The sequence below is a fragment of the Carettochelys insculpta genome, chromosome 1 (genome assembly GCF_033958435.1).
Source record: "Carettochelys insculpta isolate YL-2023 chromosome 1, ASM3395843v1, whole genome shotgun sequence".
In the NCBI taxonomy this organism is placed as follows: domain Eukaryota; kingdom Metazoa; phylum Chordata; order Testudines; family Carettochelyidae; genus Carettochelys; species Carettochelys insculpta.
In genome coordinates this window covers 379,842,100-379,862,420 of record NC_134137.1, presented here as the reverse complement: position 1 = coordinate 379,862,420, position 20,321 = coordinate 379,842,100, and the positions used below count along the sequence as shown (strand labels likewise).

Genomic DNA, 20,321 nt, shown 5'->3' with positions numbered 1-20,321 from the left:
AGTGAAGAAGTATGGAGAATGTGTAAAACACTCATTTGAATAGCAAGAGTCATACATTTAGATAGCTACCTGTTGAAGTGGAAACAGTTCTCCAGCGCTTGGGTCAGGTCATGTAATTACAGCCCTGAGGATGTCTCAGGGGCTGCAGCTGAGTGTTGGTTGGGCTGCAAGGGACATGTGGCTTGAGAAGTCCTGCACTAGAGCCAGGGAAGAAGTTTCCTGTCCCTGCACCCATCACTAGAGAAGAAGAGGCCCCAGCTGCTGTCAAATGCTTATGTTGGTCAAGGTAAGGGCTTGCAAGCCTTGAGGTATTGTTCACCTGGAGCAATGTTTAGATGCCCTTTTGGAATGGAAGAAATACAAAAACAATTCTCCCTCTGAATAACAGAGATGAAGTAGATAATGCTTAAATGCCTGGAAAGTGTTTCATGTAAGGAAAAGTCAGAAAGATTAAGATTATTTACATTAGTGGGGTCGTGATAAAACCATATACACTAATCAAAGGTCTAGAGAAGGTAGATCATAGGCTGCTGTTCACAGTGCCTCATAATGCAAGAACCAAGTGATGCTCAATGAAGTGTGGCTAATTTAAAACTGCAAAAAGAAGTGCTTGTTCATACCGTATACAGCTAGCCTATGGAACTCATTGTCACCAGATGATGTGAAGCCAAGAGTTCTGTTGGATCAAAAAAGGTCTGTTGTGGATAATAATAACTTCTCTAGCTGCATTAGTCAGTATTTAATAAAAGTTGGGAAGGGATATAAACTCTGATCAGTTTGTCTCATGCACCAGCCTTTAAGTGTTGGGTTTTAGAAGCTTCCCATGCAGGCAGTGTATTACATAACTGCTTATTGCAAGGTTCCCTGAACCTTTCTCTAAAATATCTATTTGTGCCCACTCTCAGAGACAGGATACTGAACAAGCTGAATTACTGATAACACAAGAAAACATAAGAACCACCAGAGTGTAGCTTCATTAACCTGTTCTCTGATAGTGGCCAGTACCAGAGCCTTCAGGCATATGGAGACTTAAGAGTAGCTCAAAGCATGGGATTGCATTAATTACCATCATCCATGACCTCTGTCTTTCTCCAGCCCATCCTCCAGCCAGGAACATTCACGTCATCATCCAGACCCCTCCAATACTGGGCTGGCATACATGCCTGCCCTTCAGAGACAGACTGCTCTGTCCAGAGCAGAATGGCTCCTCCGTGCACTCACCTGTCCCTCCCCCACCATGGGAATACCACCATAATGGATGGACATATCCTCCATGAACTTCATGTAGTTCTGTTTTGAACCCCATTATTCTTTTGGCCATCATATCTCTGGCAATGATCCACGTGTTAATTGTGTGTTGTATAGAAAAATGCTTCCTCTTGTTTCATTAATTTTGCTGTCAGTTTGTTTCATTGGGTGATCCCTAGTTTCTGTGTTGTGGGAAATAGGAAGTAACATTCCTCTGGTCACTTTTTCCATGCCATTTGTGGTTTGATAGACCTATAAAATCATAGAACAATAGAGCTGGAAGAGACCTAAAAATGCCATCAGGTCCAGCCCCCTGCCTTAGGCAGGACCAACCCCATCAGATCAACCCAGCCAGGGCTTTGTCAAGGGGAGACTTAAACACCTCCAGGGATGGCGACTCCACTACTTCACTGGGTAGACCATTCCAATGCTTCAGCACCCTCCTAGTGAAAAAGTTTTTCCTAATGTTCAACCTGGACCTTTCCAACCGCAACTTGAGACCATTGTTCCGTGGTCTGCCATCAGTGACCACTGTGAACAGCCTCTCTCCAGCCTCTTTGCAACCTCCCTTCAGTAAATTGAAGGCTGTTATCAAGTCCCCCCTCAGTCTTCTCTTCTGCAAACTAAACAGTCCCAATTCCCTCAACCTTTCTTCATAGGTCACACGCTCCAGCCTCCTAATTATTGTGGTCGCCCTCCGCTGGACCCTCTCCAATCTATCCTCATCCTTCCTATAATTGGGAGCCCAGAACTGGAAACAGTACTCCAGATGCGGCCTCACCAAAGCCGAATAAAGAGGAATAATCACTTCTCTGGATCTACTGGCAGCGCTCCTCTTGATGCAACCTAACATGACATTAGCCTTCTTGGCTACAACAGCACACTGTTGACTCATGTCCAGCTTCTCGTCCACTACAACTCCCAGATCATTTTCTGCAGAGCTACTACTAAGCCAGTTGGACCCCAGCCTGTAACAATGCTTGGGATTCTTCTGGCCCAAGTGCAGGACTCTGCACTTGTCCTTACTGAACCTCATCAGATTTCTTGCAGCCCAGTCTTCCAATTTGTTTAAGTCACTCTGGACCCTATCCCTACCCTCCAGCGTATCTACCTCTCCCCTAGCTCAGTGTCATCTGCTAACTTGCTGAGGGTGCAATGCAACCCCTCATCCAGGTCATTGATAAATATGTTGAACAGAACAGGACCCAGAACCGAACCTTGGGGCACTCCACTAGAAACCGACCTCCATCCTGACATCGAGCCGTTGATTGCTACCTGCTGGGCCCAACCTTCTAGCCAGCTTTCCATCCATTTGTCCAATCCACATTCCTTTAACTTGCTGACAAGTATATTGTGGGAGACCACATCAGAAGCTTTGCTAAAGTCGAGTCACATCTCATCGCAGAAACTAGTCAGATTGGTCAGGCATGACTTGCCCTTCATGAATCCACGCTGACTATTTCTGATCACTTTCCCCTCCTCCAAATGCCTCAAAATGACTTCCTTGAGGAGCCCCTCCATGACTTTTCCAGGGACTGATTTAAGACTGACCAGCCTATAGTTCCCTGGATCATCCTTCTTCCCTTTTTTAAAGATGGGCACTACATTTGCCTTTTTCCAATCATCCGGGATCTCTCTCAATCTCCACGACTTTTCAAAGATAATGGTCAAGGGCTCGTCAATGACATATGCCAACGCCCTCAGAACCCTTGGATGAATTAGGTCCGGGCCCATGGATTTATGTACCTCTATCATATTCCCCCCCTTACTTGTTTGTTTTCTGAGATGAATAGCATTAGTCTTTTTAGTCTCTCCTTATGGAAGCTATTTCATATCCTTGATCATCTTTGTTGCACTTCTGTGAATCTCTTTCAGTTTTCTTATCTGTTTTGAGATGCGATGACAAAAACTGAACGTGGTATCCAGATGAGGGTGCCATGTATTTATATAGTGGCATTATGATGTTTTTACCTTTTAATTATTCCTTTCATCATAGTTTGTAAAGTTGTGTTAACCTTTCTGACCACTGCTGCGCATTGAGCAGACGTTTCCAGAGAGCTATCCGCAGTCACTCCAAGATATCTTGTGTGGTAACAGCTAATTTAGAACCCCTCTTTCTATATGCACATTTGGGATTATGTTTCCAAGGTACGTTGCTTAGCAGTGAATTTCATCTGTCATTTCATTACCTAATCATCCAGTTTTATGAGATTCCCTTGTAACTTGTAAGTCAGCTTTAGAAGAACCTGTCTTGAATAATTTTTGTCATCTGCTGATTCTGACACTTCACTGATCACTCTCTTTTCCATTAATGAATATGTTGAACAGTACAGGTGCCATATAGCTCTTTGGGGCCCCCACTGTTTACCTCTCTCCACTGTGGAAAAATAATCATTTCTATCCTTTGCTTCCTTTCTTTTAACCAGTTACTGATCCATCAGAAGACTTTCCCTTTAATGTCACAACTGCTTTCTTCCCTTGAGAGCCTTTGGCGAAGGACGTTGTAAAAGGCACTTTGCAAATCTGAGTACATTATTTCTACTGGATCACTCTTATCTATATGCTTGATGATACCCACAAAGAATGCTAATAGATTGGTGAGGCATGACTTCTCTTAACAAAAGCTGTGTTGGCTCTTCTCCAGCAAATCATGTTTGTGTGATCATTTTGTTCTTTACTGTAGTTTCTACCAGTTTGCTTGGTACTGCAGATGATTCACCAGCCTCTGGAGCCCGTTTAAAAAAGTCATTACATTAGCTACTTTCCAGGCATCTGGTACAGAGGTTTGTTTGATTGAAAGGTTAAATACTACAGCTTGTAGTTCTGCATTTTCATATTTGAATTTCTTCAGTACTCTTGGGTGAATACCTTGTGGTCCTTGTGACCACATTTACTATATCACTTCTGTTGGACAGAAGTTTGGAGTTGTCACCCAAAAAGTATAGGTCTCACATGTATCTCCCCTACATCCTCTGCAGTGAAGACTGATGCAGATAATTCATTTAGCATCTCTGCATTTAGTGTTGTCTTTGAGTATTTTTTAACACCTTGATTTGTTTAGCGTACATCTGTATAAGAAAGAAAAACCCAAAGCATGGAGTCTCAGAGCCCAGGCAGCTAATTAGGGCTCCTGGAACTCATGAACCATGTAAATGCTTAGGTTAGAATTGGAGCCAAGGCTCTGAAACCCATGTAGATGTTTGGCAGGCTTCCTGCTTCTGAAGTACTTAAAGAAGTTCTTTCTGTTAACTTGCTCAAGATGCAAAATCTGCTTCTCACATTCTTTCATGACCTTCTTATTATGATTCTGCACTTCACTTTGCACCTCACTGTTATCCACACTAGAACTTGCCTTTTCCATTATAAGGATGCCCCTTTTGTTTTTGTTGTTGTTGTTAGCCCCCCCTACAAGGATGTTAAATTTAATTAAATCATGGCCATTTTTAACATGCAGTTCAGGTATAGTTACGATTTGGACCAGATCCTGTGCTCCACCTACGGCTAAATGAAGAATTGCCTCTCTCTGTTCACAGACTAACTTTCTTATTGAGGTTGTGTTGGTAGATTATCTTTTGTTGCTTTTATTTCTAACTGATTGCACGGTATCCATATATGATCCGTGTCTACGTCTTCCAATTTCTGTTCTCTTGGTTTGCTTGAGACATAGGCACTTGAACTCATTTAAGCATCAATGGCTCAGTGTGTGAGATTTCCCTTTGCCTTCCCAATCTTTCTTCTTAATGGAATTTTGGAGCTCAGGGATGCTGTGAAGTTGAAGCCTCCGTGCTGACTTCTAAGCTCCCTGTCTGCTGAATGTTCTGTTCTCTCGGTGACCACAGACTATGTCCCGAGTAGCCTTTTTTGTGCTTCACAGCCAATCAGGTTTCTTATGTTGAACTGTGTCCTGTAGACTTTAGTTTCTGAATTTAAATTCATTTTTTTATTTTATTTCTCTTTCCTCCTGTCCCTCCCCACACTTTTCTCAATGGTATAATAATAATTTTGTTCTAAACCAACACTGTTCATCTTCCTTTATTCTTGAAAAACAACCCAGATCCCCAGAACATCTAAAGACATGCCGTCTCTGTAGGGACTCAAATTACAGCAGTCTCTCCTGTGTACCATCTAGTGTCACATCTCACTGACTCCTGTCTTTGAAAAGGGTCTTTGAAAAGTTTCATTTCCCCGTATTAGCCTTCATCCAACCATAGTTGACTTCAGAAGTTTGATTGAGGATGAGGTAATGTCTGAGGAGGAATCCAGCCTGAGAGAACTGGCCAGAGCCAGAAATGGAAAATTCTGTACACAAGTTCTCATTAGTTAACAAAACAGCTTAACCGTATTTTACAATCGGAACATCTGTTACTGAGGGAATAAAGCAAAACAAGTTGAACCTCTCTAGTCCGACACCCTTGGGACCCGACCAGTGCCAAACAAGAGGATTTGCTGGATTATGGGAGGTTAGTATTGTCTAGCAGTATTACAAACACTTCCGCTACTTACTGGGCTCTTAGAAGACGGGGGTAAATTACAGCTAAATAACAGCACAGAACACTGCAAGCCAGGACTGGTGGCTGTAAACAAACTTTATGGGACTGTGGGAAATTTGGCCATGCCCATTATAAGTGGTCGATCTGGGTAACTAAAATCATGCCTGATTATGGCTGTTGCTGGATGAGAAAGTTCCAGGTGAGAGAGGTTCAACCTGTACTACAGCTTGATAGAAACAGAGAGAAAGCCGTGTTAGTCTATATGCTATCAAAACAAAAAAGCAGTCAAGTAGCACTTTAAAGACTAACAAAATAATTTACTAGGTGAGCTTTTGTGGGACAGACCCCCTTCTTCAGACCATAGCCATACTAGAACAGACTCAATATTAACATTAACATTAATGTGTCACTTCAGGTCTTAGATTTCTCCTCCTCCCATTATTGTGCCAGTAAAAGAGAATGAAAATGCAATTATGTGGAAGGTGCTGGATTTAATGTAGAATTCTCCTCCTCCCATTATTGTTCCAGTGAAAGAGAATGAAAGTGCTCATATGTGAGTCTTCCCCAGTTTAATATAAACCTTGCCTTTATTCATGTAACTTTGCACTTACAGCAGTTAATTTTGGAAAGGGACAGTTAAATCCTTCCTTAAGACTTGCCTCTTCTATCATGCCTCTAAAATTGATAACCTGCTTAGTATTTTTTTTTAAACAAACACAACACTCAGGTGAAACACCAAGATGTTTTCGTACCTTGCCAAGTAATTCTGATGATATCATTTTATCTTTTCCGAGCGTCGAAGGGCAAGTTGACACTGTGGAATAGAGTCTCTGGGTAGGACAACTTACTGCTTAATAGTAAATGACACTTGATATTTCTGTAGTAACAGAGGGGTAGCCGTGTTAGTCTGTACTCCAAAGAAACAAAGCAGCAGAAATGTAGCACATTAAAGACTAACAAAATTATTTATTCGTGGGGAAGACCCACTTCTTCAGATCAATTTCATTTCCAATGCAGATGACTTGTGTAAGTACAGAGGACCGAAAAGAAAAAAAATTGCACTAAAAACTGACAAATCAAATAGGATAGAAAGAAGGGGGCGAGACGTGGGGGGGATGTTAATTGTCCTGTCTGAGATTAGTTACGAGCATCAAAGGAAGGGAAGCAGTCCTTGTAATGCATGAGGTAGTTGATGTCTCTGTTCATACTAAATGTTAATGTGTTGAATTTGAATATGTACTCCTAACTCAGAAATCTCACGCTCTAATCTGTTGTTAAATTCTCTGTGTTTCAGGACACAGATTCTCAGGTCTTTAAGAGAATGGCCCACTCCGTTGACGTGTTCACTGACAGGCTTATGTTTATTGAGTTTCCTGATGTCTGCTCTGTGTCCATTTATTCTTTGGCAAAGGTTTTGCCCAGTCTGTCCAATGTACATCATGTCAGGGCATTGTTCACACACAATAGTATATATAATGTTGCTGGAAGTGGGCAAGAATGTGCCTTTGATCTTGTAACTAACATGGTCAGGTCCAGTGATGGTATCCCCAGAATAGATATGTGGACAAAGTTGGCAGCAGGGTTTGTTGCAAGGAAAAATTCCAGGATTCGTATTACTATGGTGTAGGTTGTGATTGCTGGTGAGAATCTTTCTCAGGCTAGGAGATTGTCTGTAGTAAAGGACAGGCCTGTCACCTCAGGCCTTCTGGAGTGTAGCATGTCAAGTAGGACTAGTGAATGGGGGAGTACATTTCTAAACAGCTTTTTAGTCTGTAGATTCAATGTAGAGGATACTCCTGGGATGCATATTACTCTGCACTTTTGAAGACTGCTCTCTGGATGTTGGCCATTTCTGTGTATTCTGCCAAACATCTTGTTCTCTTCAAAAATCCCATTCCTCCACTCCTGCTTTATTTAATAATTTCTGTGGTAGATCATGGCCTTTGCATGCTGTTTCTGTCATGCCATGCCCCCCCACTATATTTGTAACTCCAGCTTTTATTGTGTCATAATATGGAGCCTTTGGTCACAATTCAATAGCTAAGGTTAAGCCAAAGTTTCCAGTATAACAGATAGTTTATAAACATATAGTTTGTGTTTTGTAAAATCTAATTTAAATGGATTAAAAAACCCACAATGTCAACTTTAGGAGTGTTGTTGGAATTTTTGTTGGTGGTCTGAGCAGTGTTCCTCATCTGGCTTTTCATGGGCTGATTCATCGTCATGATTTCCCTTTACACGTACCAGGGTGTAGGGCAGCAACAAAGGCCCTCCACTTCTGTCTGTCACTGGCCAGCCTCTCAATAGTGCCCCAAGTGGGATTCATGCTCTTAATTTCTACTTCAGTGATCCGGTGCCCTGTTGTCTTGGATCATCCTCGTTTTCTCTTCCCTTCAGTGGTCCAGTGCACAGCAGTCTGTGATGGAGTGTCCGTCTTTCCTGAGCAAGTGCCCAATCCATCCCCAGTGCCTTTTCATAATGATGGTGGCCATGTCATTTTGCCTGTACTGTGCAAGCAAGTCCTGATTTGAAATTATTCTTGTCCAGAAAATATGGAGGATTCTCCAAAGGCTTCTGGTGTGAAAGGGCAACAATTTATTGAGGTCACACACTGTCATCCTCCAGCTTTCTGATCCATGTAATAATGTTGATAATGTGCTGATTAATCAATTACAAATAGTGTGGCTTTTTTGTAAGTTTTTCTTCATAACTGTCAAGAGCTGTGCCAAAGAAATCTGTTGTAGTTTGCAGCAATGGCATAAGGCATCTAACTTATGTAAAACCTTCAACCAGGGACTTGGGGGTGGGCAAAGGCACTCCCCACCAAAACTTACTGTAGACTAGGAGGAAGTTCCCTGAATTGCAAACAGAGACCATGAGTTGAGATTTTATCTCCCACTGTGGTTTACATTCTCATGCACCTCACCAATCTTGTTACTGACAAAGTTGGTAAACGCCAACTGTAAAATGCAGTACAGTCTACACTTCCATCCCTTTTTACAAATAAATTAATGAAGGTTACACAGGTTCATAACATGGCAGATCCAAAGCTCAGCTGTTCAGTGGCACTGCCTGTCCGGTAATATAACCAAAAAACATTCAATCTCTGACCACAAAACTTTCCAGAGTTAGGAATAGAGAGGTCCAATATTCCTAATCTCTCTGATGCAGGTGCTCCCTAGCAAATGATTTTATGAATTAGCAGGACAAATGTGTGTCCTGTCTTTCTCTAGAGGCTGAATTAAATACAGGCTATCAGCTACTGCTGTAGCTCAAGTGGTGTGGGGTGAGTTGTGAGCCATGAAGGTTCATGATCCAAACCATGATATGTTGCATGTGATAGATTTTTATTTTTAAGGCTTTTTTAAACTGCTTACTTAATTCACACAATGACAAAACATCCTGTAATGAGATTTGTAGTTTGAACTTTTATAATCTTTAGTAACAGAGAATGCCGTGCTAGTCTATATACTATCAAAACAAAAATGCAGTCAAGTAGCACTTTAAAGACTTAACAAAATAATTTATTAGGTGAGCTTTCATGGGACAGACCCACTTCTTCAGACCAATTTTATAATCTTTACATGAGGGTAAATTTCAGTAATTTCCTGCTCACCTTCTTACCAGAGAGAGCGAGAGAGAGAGAGAGAGGAAACCTCTGAGAAACCCCATCTAAGAAAGATATATCCACAGTTTAGTGACAGTTAAGGCTGCCTTAACATATGCTTACCAACTGTCAACCTGAAAAATAAAGCTAATGAAAGGTTGAGGGCTGTCTGCTGCCTTGCCGTTCTACATTGCCTATTGCACTGTTGATAGCATACTTTAGCACACTGTAAGATCTTCACTTCTGTAACCATACTCTGGGTGTTCCTAAACCTCTGAGAGGCGGAAGCTGTGCCTGGATGATAGGGATTACTTGAAAATTGACCTGTTCTCCTCCTTTCCACTGGCATTGGTCACAGTTGAAAGACAGAAAATTGGGCTAAATGGGCCATTGGTCTGAGCCACTATGGCTGTTCTCATGTCCAGCAGCTACTGAAAAGCATTATGTGTTTCAGCTTCGTAAAAGTAACTTTCTAGCACAGAGTATTAATGGTGACCTCAGCAATGTTACGGAAGACTCTATGGCATATATCCCTGATGTATGGCATGTGACACATGCTGATCTTTTGCTACAGGAGTGTTGAGGCCTTGCTCTGCTACTTTTTCCCTATTTTTAGTATCATCCTTAGTTTAATTTCCTTGAAATGTCTGTTTTTCTGCAACCCTCTTTCTGTAAGACTCTTCTGAGTTGAACTGTCTCCATAGATGTGTATTTTTTCCCCCTTCAGTATTTTTCTCACCTTTCCTCTGTACTGTACTAAAAATTTTGGAAGATTTCATGTGGGGTGAGGAAAAGGTGAAGTCCCTGGTTTGGCTTCCCAGGGGTGTGTATCTTCTGGAAGACCAGAAGAGGGAGTTCTCCTGGTATCGTTGGAGGGAAACAAAAAAATCAGTTTTGAAGATGATGTAACCTTGTGTAGCCAGAGCCTGCTGTCTGAACGTTATTAAATATTACCCCTGGAGTACTAAAGAAAACCCCAGAGTAAGCCAAAATAGTTTTAAGGAAGAATTTGATTAAGATGGATTTCCTTTGCACTCTCTGAGTGAATCATTGATTGATTGATTCCCTCTAGATCAGTGGTGTGCAACCAGGAGCTATCTGTTCCCTCACTTGCCTCTCAGCCCCTTTCTGGTCTCTCAGAACAGGGCTACAACAAATGCCTTAATTGTCCCTTAAATGCAATGGATTAGCTTATTGAGAGGATAACTGTGAATGAGGTGGTTATCTGTGACATCAGGCTCTTGTACAACTCTGATATGTTAATTCAATAAATGGCAGTCCTGAAGTTTTAAAAAAGGTTTTTGACATAAGGAGCGGGTGAGAGGAGAGTCTTCCCATGGATTTTATAAGTACCTCTTCTTTATCCATCCTGTCACTTCTCCTCCTGGACCACTACATACTTAGTGAAGGGCACTCAAAAAAGAAGCAAAGGCTGTCACTGGAGTTCTTTATGGTGGATTCTACATGCTCCCCCATCTGCCTTTCCTGCTGCTCTGGAGTCCAAATTAAAATGTTTGTGTTTTTCTGCATTAGCTGTGGAAGGAACTGAGGTGGCAATAGTGCCACAGCCTCTTTACAGATAAGCCCTCAAAACAAACTTGAGTTCTAGATAGGTAGCGCAGGAGAGTATGAGTACTTAGGGGGCACTGCAGATGATAGATAAAATTCTACCATCCTGTTGCACCAGTTGGCACAAGCCAAGAGTGTGGGTATGCAGTCCATCTCAGAGTTATTGTTACAAGTAAATAACCTTAATTTCTTCTTCGAGTGTCCCCGTGGGTGCTCCACCATAGGTGACGGCTTGGCCGGCGCCGCAGATCGGATCTTCCAAGCAGTTTCTGCCGGACCGCGCATGCGCCGGTACGCGCCGCTCCCTGGCGCGCTCCTGGCCATGTGCGCGATCCGGTCCCCGCCAGTTCCTCTCAACCGCCGTCGGCTGCAGACGGAATCCGACTAGGCTAAAGCCACATAGCGTATTCAACGACTTTATTTGTTTTCCTCTTTAAAGTTTTTCAGTTCTTAGGATACCATAAGTAACCGGTTGTTATTTTGCAAAAAAAAAAAAAAAAAAACAAGCTACGGAGGGACAGCTCAAGCCAGTCCCAGTAACCAGCGCCGGAGGCCGGGAGCTAGGGCCATCAGCCCTCCTGCGGAGGCAGGCCATCGGACGGGGAAACAGCACAAAGAAGTGCTAAGTACCCACAAGCAGACTCAAAGACTCACCAACAATGTCCGCCTCAGGCTTTAAAAAATGTGAGTCCTGCCGAGAGGCGATGCCAGTGTCCGATGGGCACAGTCTATGCATAAGGTGCCTGGGGGAGTCCCATGTGGCACAAAAATGCGCCTTCTGTGCAAAGTTAACGACCAGAGCACGGAGAGACAGGGAGATGAGGATTAAACTGCTGCTTCTTGACAAGGCCCTCCAGCCAGACGTGCCGGAGCGGCCGCAGCAGGAGGGACCCTCCGGGGCCCTTAGAAGGAAAGCTGCCTCCCTCACTCCATCTGCGCAAAAACGGAGGAAAGTTTCTCCAACCCGATCCCTGCCGGCAGTAACAGTGAGCGGGACGGGAGGAGCGAGCAGCCCCCAGCCGCAGCAACAGCTGATCGGCGGCGGCACGGAGAGCCACGTGGAAGCGGCTCAGCCTCCGATGATCAGCCAGCCGCCCCGCACCGCAGGCAGGGCGGCGGCTAAGCAAGCGCCGGTACCAGCGGCACCGCAGACAGCGGCACCGATCCCCGGGGAACCGGCGGTGCAGGGAGCGCAGGCACGTAGCCTGCAGGCGCACAAGGACTCCGCACGTGTGGCACCGCCCTCGAGCGTGCCTAGCACGGTGCCGACGGGGCCGGGATCCCCCGCCCATCAGGGGGCGGAGTTACCTCCTCAAGGGAGGGGGAAGGCTGCACACAAGAGGAGGCATTGCAGCCCCTCTCCAGACAGGGCTGTGGAGCTCTTCTCTCACAGCCCTCCGCTCATGTTGCAGACTCCAACCAGAAGGCAGGGGCCCCCCCTAGCCTACCCGGAGCCCCCTTCTCCTTTCCTGCAATCAGCCTCCCCATGGCTGGCACCCCCCTCGCCCTTCCTGGGATTTGAATCGCTGGACTATTATGCAAAATCGCTCTCTCCAGTGTCTCGACAATCCCCCTCTCCCAGACACACAGGGTACGTGCAAAGGGAATGGTCAAGGTCACCTTCCCAGGAACAGTGCCTATACTACCATGGTCGTCCCTTCCACGCGGGGCATGGACACCATCGGCAATCTACCAGGGGGAGATCCCCACATATTACCTCGTACCCCCGAGGGCAATCGCGATCGGGGACGGAGACTCAAGCATCCCAGGGGGGGCTGGCCGTGGACCCACGAGATTTTCCCTCGCAAACCTCCAGCGAGAGGGCGCACCATCACCATCAAGAACCGGAAGGGTCCAAAGAAATGTACCCCAGCGGTTCCTCGTTTTCCTCCCCGGATGAGGCCACGGCCTTAGGGGACGTCCATCCCAAGGACGATCTCAAACAGTTTCAGGAGCTGTTTAAGAGGGTAGCTTTCACGCAAGGCATCCAGACAGCACAAGTGCAAGAGAAACATCATAAGCTCCTTAAAAATTTGAGCTCCCCGGCCTCCTCCAGAGTAGCAATCCCGCTTGATGAAGCGATCTTGGAGTCCGCCACTACCATATGGCAGACCCCGGCAACTATTCCGCCTGTCCAAAAGAGAGCGGATAAGAAATACTTCGTGCCGGCGAAGGGCATGGAGTTCTTGTTTAGCCACCCCCAGCCAAACTCCTTGGTGGTGGAGTCCTCGCAGCAAAGATTAAAAACATCTCAATTTAAAACAGGGGGAATGGACAGAGATGCCAAGAAGCTAGAGCTGTTCGGCAGAAAGGTCTACTCCTCCTCCACTTTAACCTTGCGAATGGCAAATTATGCAGCGCACTTGGCGAACCATAATTTCGACAACTATGCCAGATTAACTTCCCTCATGGACTCGCTTCCAGAGGACAAAAAGCCGGTCCTCAAGGCCATAGTGCAAGAGGGCTACGCGGCTGCGAGGATGGAAGTTCAGATTGCTTTGGACGTTGCGGACACGGCAGCACGTTCCACAGCAACTGCAGTGGTGATGCGACGGGAGTCCTGGCTCCAGACCTCGGGCATACCGAGAGATCTGCAGGCGAAGATAATCGACCTTCCCTTCGACTTGCAGAAGCTGTTTGCTGAATCAACTGACTCGGTCCTTCATTCCAGTAAAGACTCAAGAGCCACACTCAGGACCCTGGGGATTTACACCCCTCCATACTCAAAGAAAAGGTACTACCCACAGCAAAGGCGGTACCAATACCAGCAACAGCGCCCCCAGTATCACAGGGGTTACGAGCAAGGGCGGCATCAGCAGCACCAGCAGTACAGAACCCCCAGGCGACGCTCACAACAGGGCCGTACGTCCTCGGGGCGGGGCCAAAGGCCACAAGTTTGACATACAAATCCAGGGCTGCGCCATCACCACCATTGCACAAGATCATCCGAAACGACTTTTTCACCATCGCCTCCGACCATTCTACGACCAGTGGCAAAGGATCACCACAGACAAATGGGTGCTGGAGATCATAGCCACGGGGTACGCCATCCCCTTCCAGTCGCTCCCGCCGCCGCGACCCCCGCCCAAGCCCCACCCCCAGGAGGCCTCCCATGTAGCCAGGCTCAGGCAGGAGGTGGCCCACCTAGAGTTCATAGGGGCGGTGGAAAAGGTGCCGGAGCAACTGCAAGGGAAAGGGTTCTACTCTCGGTATTTCCTGACGGAGAAAAAAAACAGGAGGCTGGAGGCCCATCTTAGACCTTCGTGGCCTCAACAGGTATCTGCGCAAGCAACGTTTTCGGATGATCACTATTGCCTCCATCCTTACAGCACTGGACGATGGAGACTGGTTCGCAGCCCTCGATCTACAAGACGCGTACTTCCACATAACCATTCATCCGGCTCACCGACGTTTTCTCCGGTTCATGGTGGGCAACGAACACTTCCAATACAAGGTCCTGCCGTTTGGCCTTTCCTCGGCCCCCAGAGTCTTCACCAAGACCTTGGCAGTGGTGTCAGCCTACCTGCACAGACAGGGGGTGTTTATTTTCCCGTATCTGGACGACTGCCTGCTCAAAGGGACCTCGAAAAGGGAGGTTCTCCGCATGATACGCGTCACAGCAAACACGTTCTCCGCACTTGGCCTGGTTATCAATATGGCAAAATCAAAGATAGACCCCTCACAGGACATAGAGTTCATAGGGGCTCGCATAAACTCAGTCTCGGCAAGAGTATACCTTCCAGAGGCTCGCTTTCGAGCCATCGGTTCCCTCGTGCAGGTCATCACCTTCAGCCCTACGGTGCCGGTCTTGACGTGCTTGCAGCTGCTGGGCCACATGGCAGCGGCTACGTTTGTGGTACAGAACGCCAGGTTGCACATGCGCGGCATGCAACATTGGCTGGCAAGTGTATACAAGCCGGCAGTACACACCGTTCACAGGGTGGTGTCGCCCCCACCTGGGGTGCGCGAATCCCTGCAATGGTGGGTAAACCCCGGGAACTTGCTAACAGGGGTACCCTTCCATCAGCCGCAAATATCGGTTTTCCTCACTACGGATGCCTCCCTCATAGGGTGGGGAGCGCACATGGGCGAAGAGGTGGCTCAAGGACTGTGGTCACCCACGGAACAGTCTCTGCATATCAATGTTTTAGAGCTCAGAGCAGTGTTCAACGCCTGCAAACACTTTCGAGACCGTATACAAGGCAAAGTCGTCGGGATCAGTACAGACAATACCTCCACCATGTTTTACATAAACAGGCAAGGAGGAGCTCGATCCCGTACCTTATGCGCGGAAGCAATCCGCCTATGGAACTGGTGCATCGCCCACGATATAATCCCGAGAGCCTCCTACTTGCCGGGCACGCACAACGTGAAGGCAGACCAGTTGAGCAGACGTTTTGCGCTCACCCACGAGTGGCAGATCCGTCCCGATCTACTACGGCCTATTTTCCACGCATGGGGGTTTCCCCAAATAGATCTGTTTGCCACTCAGCACAACAAACAGTGCCCACGATTCTCCTCCAGAGCAGGGCTGGGCCGGGGGTCCCTGGGGGACGCGTTCGCGATCCCGTGGGGAGGCCCCCTGCTTTACGCGTTTCCCCCCGCAGTGCTGATCCACAAGGTTCTGCAAAAAGCCAGGAGAGACAAGGCTCGGATGATCCTGATAGTCCCAACATGGGATCGCCAACCATGGTTCCCCCTACTCCTGCGCCTGTCGGACCGCCCACCGATGCCTCTTCCGGTGGCGCCGGACCTGCTCACGCAAGCCCAGGGGTCCATAGTGCATCCGCACCCCCAAAGCCTGCGACTGCAAGCGTGGCTAATCCATGGCTCAGCTCCCTAGAGAGCACATGCACAGTGGAAGTACAGCAAGTCCTAGAAAGTAGCAGGAGGACTTCCACTAGGAAAACCTACAAACAAAAATGGACTCGCTTCATGGCTTGGTGTTCTACCAAGCAGCTGGCCCCCCCTTTCGGTGCCTATACCTACAATTCTAGAGTATTTACTGGACCTCAAGAGAGCAGGACTCTCGCTATCCTCGTTAAAGGTCCACCTGGCCGCCATCTCGGCGTTCAGACATGAGGAGGGAGGGCACACGGTGTTCGCCCACCCTATGGTTACCAGGTTCCTCAAAGGGTTGGTAAACCTATACCCCCCTCGGAAACCGATTCCACCTTCGTGGAGCTTGGACCTGGTGCTTACCACACTCATGGGACCACCGTTCGAGCCCTTGGCCACGGTTCCCCTTCGCCTCCTTACAGTAAAGACGACCTTTCTTCTTGCAATTACGTCAGCCCGTCGGGTGAGCGAGCTTGCGGCAGTCATGGCAACGCCACCCTGCACTGTCTTTTCCAAGGAGGCGGTAACCATACGGCTGCATCCAGCCTTTGTTCCCAAAGTTTCTTCCGAGTTTCACATCAATGAACCTATTGTTCTACCCTCGTTCTATCCAAAGCCCCATAACTCCAGCGAAGAGGCGCGCCTACACCTCCTGGATGTGAGGAGGGCGCTAGCCTTCTACGTAGACAGGACCAAGTCCTTCCGAAAATCGGATAGACTCCTGGTCTCCCTCGCTCCCAAATCTAAAGGAGAAGGTCTCTCATCGCAGAGAATCTCAAAGCACATTGTATCCTGCATAAAAATGTGCTACAAGCTCAGAAAGACTCCTTTGTCGGCCACTCCCAGGGCTCATTCCACCAGGGCGGTGGCAGCATCAACAGCCTTTTTCAAGGGTGTTGCATTGAAAGACATTTGCAGAGCGGCGACCTGGTCATCCTACGACACGTTCGCCAAACATTACGCCCTTCACAGGGTATTCCAAGAGGATACCCGTCTCTCTGCAGCGGTCCTCTCGGGGACCAGCTGCACATAATCCGATTACCCACCACCTATCTGGGTTACTGCTGGGTAGTCACCTATGGTGGAGCACCCACAGGGACACTCGAAGAAGAAAGAGAAGTTACTCACCGTAGTAACGGTGGTTCTTCGAGATGTGTCCCCGTGGGTGCTCCACTTCCCGCCCATCCTCCCCGCTTCGGATCTCTGTTAGTGTTTTGCAGGGGCAACCGAGGCGGTTGGTCGAGGAACTGGCGGGGACCGGATCGCGCACATGGCCAGGAGCGCGCCAGGGAGCGGCGCGTACCGGCGCATGCGCGGTCCGGCAGAAACTGCTTGGAAGATCCGATCTGCGGCGCCGGCCAAGCCGTCACCTATGGTGGAGCACCCACGGGGACACATCTCGAAGAACCACCGTTACTACGGTGAGTAACTTCTCTTTCCTGTTTGAGTGATTTGCTCATGGCGGTTCTAACTATGCATGCGTGTGCCCAGTGCACCATCTTTGGAAGGCTTTTCCCCCAACACAGGGGTTGGCAACCAAAATATCAAGAAGAGCCTTTTTTATTTGTGAATTCAGTTAAAAAAAAAAAAAAAAATCAATAATTCAAGATCCGCATTGCATGTGAAGATGACATGGTCCTTAATAAATAATGTTAAACCATACTTTTTGTAACCCTTATTTTAAGAACAGTGCACACAGTGACCTTGGGTCCATTCAGTTTGAAATTCTCTGGCACACACTAGCCCTGCAAAGAATGGCATTCAGATTCCAGGCCAACCAGCGATTCTATCCTGTCCTATCTAAACTGGACTACAGAAGGAAGCGGGGAAGAAGTAATAGGAGGTGTCCCTCCAAGTCCTCCTTCAGCCAACCACAGGACTTGACTAAGCAGCTCTTGGGCTCAAAGCCAAACTTCTGAAGGTGTGCCTGAGGACAGAGCACCATTTCAGTACCCAGATCCTTTTCCTCCCTATGCGAACCACTTGTCCAATTTCTTCTGTGCTGGACTTAAGCAACTTCAGACAGTTGAGTCATGAGCATTGTAGATTTTGAATAGCCTCTCCAGTTCCATTCCCCCTGCCCTCCCCATCCCTCTTCAGAGATGCTTCTTGCAAAACAAACACACGCACACATACAACGGGGAGAGAGAGAAGAGGAGGTCCCTCTGGAGTTCAGGGGTAGGGGATTTTACTCCCGTTATTTCTTAATCCTCGGGGTTGGCTCAGGCCTGTTTCAAAACCTGTAAAACCTAAAATTCATGACAAAACAAATTCTGCATGGTCCCTGTGGCCTTTGTCATTCTACCTCTGGATCCAGGATACCGGTATGCCACTCTTGGCTTGAAGGATACTTCACATCTCCATAATCTGTTGCCACAGAAGTTTTCTGCTATTTTGGTCATGCATGCATTACCTCCACTGTGGCCTATTTGCGGTACCTAGTGTGTTCACCAAGAGCATGGTGGTTATGGAAGTCTTTTCTCAAAAGCATCAGATGCAAGTCTTCCCATATCTGAATGCCTGTCTCATGAAGAAAAACAAGAAGTCCTATGGCACTTTATAGACTAACAGATATTTTGGAGCATAAGCTTTTGTGGGCTTTTGAAAGCTTATGCTCCAAAATATGTTAGTCTATAAGGTGCCATAGGGCTTCTTTTTGTCTTTGAAGATACAGACTAACTCAGCTACCTCTCTGATACTTCTCTTAGGACGAGCCATTCCCAAGCCCAGGTGGATGACCCCATGAACTTGGTTTGTACAAAGTTCCTCAAGTGCAGTTTCATGCTCAAATGATCAACTTGATGCTGATTCATCCTTAAAGAATAGAATTCATTGGGCCCTTCTAGACTCCAGCCAGGCCAGAGCATTCCTTCCCTAACCTTGTTTTGTAGCCATGAGTACAATTATATAAAGCAACTACTTAAATTTGTTTGGGTATATGGCTGTGTAAACTTACATAGTGCAACACACATGGATGCACCTCCTTCCTCTCAGAGCGGGGCTGACTCAAGTATACAGAACTAATAGAGACCGTCCAGCCAGGCTGGTCACACTTGCTTCTCAGACTCTTGATTCCTTCCAACTGTTCCTCAACCCACAGACTGTGTGTGGGAGAATATTCTTTTCTAAACCTCAGACACTGATGTTGGAAGTCACAAACCTCGGGTGGCCCAGGTAGGTGACTTTAGGACTCAAGGTTTATGGTCCCAGTCAGTACTATCACTGTACCTCAGTGTCAAGGAGCTGCAAGCTGTGCATCTAACTTGCCAAATGTTTGACATGCATTCAGAACATAAGAATGGCCATACTGGGTCAGCATTAATGCACATCAGTGTTGATGGCCAACGCAAAAGCAATGTTGTACATAAACAAAAGGATTGGTGCTCACTCCTCTCCCCTGTGTCAGGAAGTCCTCAGATTGTGGAACTTTTGCATCATCCACTCCATTCATTTGGAGGCCTTGTTTCTGCTGCAGACACAAAACAAACAGTCCAGTTGCCTCAGTAGTTCCGTCACCCCCCATGAACAGTCTCTGATCAGATGTCAGTAGTACCTTACTTAAATGGGTGTCTGTTCCAGCAGACCTGTTTGACACTGGGAAGTGTGAAGTGCCAGCGGTTTTGCTCATTCCTGAATCACAGCCCGGGCTCAATTGCAGGCGCTTTTCTGCTATACACATTCCCACCATTCCCTTTGGTCCATGAGGTCCTTTTAAAGGTCTGGCAGGAAAAGGCTTTGCTGAGTCTCACATCACCAGTGTGATCTTACCAGCACTCGTTCTCTGTGTTGTTGAACCTCTTGGTATACATGCCTGTGACCTTCCCCTGTCATTCCTGACCTCCCAGCTTGGAGTCTCTGCACCACCCTACATGGAAGATCTCTGGTTAAACCTATGGGAGCACCAGTGTTCTTATTCAGTTAGGGAGATTCTCCTCAGTAGTTAACACTCATGCTGCTTATCTACATAAGTGGAAAAAGTTTTGTATTTGGTCTGTGCAGAAGGTCAACCATCTGCCGCAATCCTCAGTCCCATTTATTCTGGACTACTTAATCTACATAAAGTAGCAAGGACTGGCTGTCTCATCAGTCAAGGTTCACTTAGCTATTTCTGTTTTCCACCTGGGCACAGCAGGGCATTTGTGATTTGCTAACCTTATGGCTGCTTACACGTGCGGCAGCTGGTCCACCCATGGACCTTAACTTGGTTCTTTCAAGGGTCATGATGCTCCCTTTTGAACTTTTAGAAACTCGTTTGTTGCTTTACCTCTCTTAGAAGGTGGCATTTCTAGTGGCCATGGGATCTTCCAGAAGTGTCAGTTCTCAAAGCTTTATCATTTGAGCTCTCTTGCTGTGTGTTATAAGGACAAGGTGCGGTTGTGGCCACACCTGGTTTTTCTCCCTAAAGTAATTTCACAATTTCATGCAAATCAGGACATCTTTCTGGTAGTGTGCTTCCTGAAGCCACACGCTAATGACTGGAAATGTGGACGACTTTGTCTAAGTATTAGTTAATGGTAGTCCATTGATCCGATGATGACAAAAGGTATTAGGTAGGTCCTGGCTTTTTA

General features: G+C 46.8%; 1 protein-coding gene across 2 annotated transcripts in view; it reads left to right on the top strand.

The window, feature by feature from the left end:
• PPP6R2 (protein phosphatase 6 regulatory subunit 2) overlaps window positions 1–20,321 on the top strand; it is a 168,259-nt gene that overhangs the window by 54,624 nt on the left and 93,314 nt on the right. The window lies entirely within an intron of this gene.